General features: G+C 37.5%; 1 protein-coding gene across 1 annotated transcript in view; it reads right to left on the bottom strand.

The window, feature by feature from the left end:
* Positions 1–1,646, bottom strand: part of LOC106870184 (VID27-like protein) — a 15,172-nt gene that overhangs the window by 12,622 nt on the left and 904 nt on the right. The gene's annotated exons all lie outside the window — the stretch shown is intronic.

A 1,646-nucleotide genomic window follows, 5' to 3' on the forward strand; every position in this document is an offset into this window, starting at 1 on the left:
ATTTTTTTATTTTCGTATATAATAAATACATAACATAAAACTATTTACCCCTGGAGGTTAAAAAAATAAAACTAGTTTTATTTTAACAAAATATTTATGTATAAATATGTATAAAAAATTAGCGCATTCTCCACGTTCAGTGTTTTCTCTATATGTGAATATAGACATACGCAAATGCACACGTATATATATATATATATATATTCATATGTGAACGTGTGTGTGTTTTTGTGTACTTGAGTGAGTGTATGTGTGTGTGTGTGCGTACGCTCGCCAACGCAAACCTATGCAGCCATTTTGCCTCAAAATTCGGAATGATTTATTTGTAAAATTTGTTTTTTAAACATTACCCAGAAAGTGAAAGATAATCATTACATAAAGTAGCAACGTAACCCCAAGATAGAAATGTCATAAGTATATCGTTTTGTAGTCTCCACAACATGCTATTTTGTTGACAAATTTACGTGCATATTTCGAAAGTTCATCTATATTATATATCTGCATTTTGTGTGTTTGTTCGTGTATACGTATCCATTAATATGAAATATAGGTGGAGAAGAAAGGACGGACGTTTTTGAAAAATTCACAAAATCATTAGTTTTAGCTGCAAACAAATTTTATTAACATCGTATTGAATTAGCATTTGTCAAAATTAAGCGTAGAAAACAACATCCATCATGTGATGTCTGTTTTCGTTGATGCATTTCTGAAGGCGTTCTTAGAAGTTGGCCTCCACTATCAGCAATTGCTCTGTGTATAGCCCCATGGTTTCAACTGTTGCCCAATGGCCAATTTGTACGTGTGGAAATGCAGGTTTTCATGCAAAATATACCTTAACTATCAATTACCAATGCCAAGTTCAGCGGAATGCCTCCGAACAGAGCAATTCGGACTTCGTATCAAAACTTGTGTGACATGTTTCACATTTTCTGGGGTCCGTACCGTTCATGGCACCTCCACCGGTTTCCTGTTCATTAGTGTACCTCGTGTACGAAGTGCATTCGCCCAACGTAAGATTGTGTAACGGGTGGGAACAGCCTGATTTCGGTGAATGTTTAAGTGGCGCCGAAACACACGCTGAACTGCCGTGACAGAATCGTTATTCTTCACGTAACTGTTGTAGGCAAACACGCGATGCTCTAGCTTTTCACAGTACAAATTAAAAGATAATGCTAAGATATCAAGGACCAAATGGTACCTGTCAGACATATGTCTCTCCCACTGGGGCTGAGTAATAGCCATTTCACAAACGTCCATCCTCTCTGCCCCATCCTGTATTATATGCATACACACACATACAATGGCGGACTGGCCAGGTTGCCAGCTAGTGGGGCAAGTGGGCCCCTTCGGCATTAGTATCCATATACGGGGTCCCATGTTAGTATTTAAGGGGTCCATCCCCTCAAGTTTCAGAATTTTTTATTCACTCCTGGAAAAATACATTAATTATTTCAGCCTGGCTGTGTTTGTAGACAGTTGAAAAGAATTCTTTTAACGAAAGAAAAAATTAAATGATAGCGTTGTAATTGCAAGTGGGCCCCTTCGGCATTAGTATCCATATACGGGGTCCCATGTTAGTATTTAAGGGGTCCATCCCCTCAAGTTTCAGAATTTTTTATTCACTCCTGGAAAAATACATTAATTAT

The sequence above is a fragment of the Octopus bimaculoides genome, chromosome 1 (assembly GCF_001194135.2).
Source record: "Octopus bimaculoides isolate UCB-OBI-ISO-001 chromosome 1, ASM119413v2, whole genome shotgun sequence".
Classification (NCBI taxonomy): domain Eukaryota; kingdom Metazoa; phylum Mollusca; class Cephalopoda; order Octopoda; family Octopodidae; genus Octopus; species Octopus bimaculoides.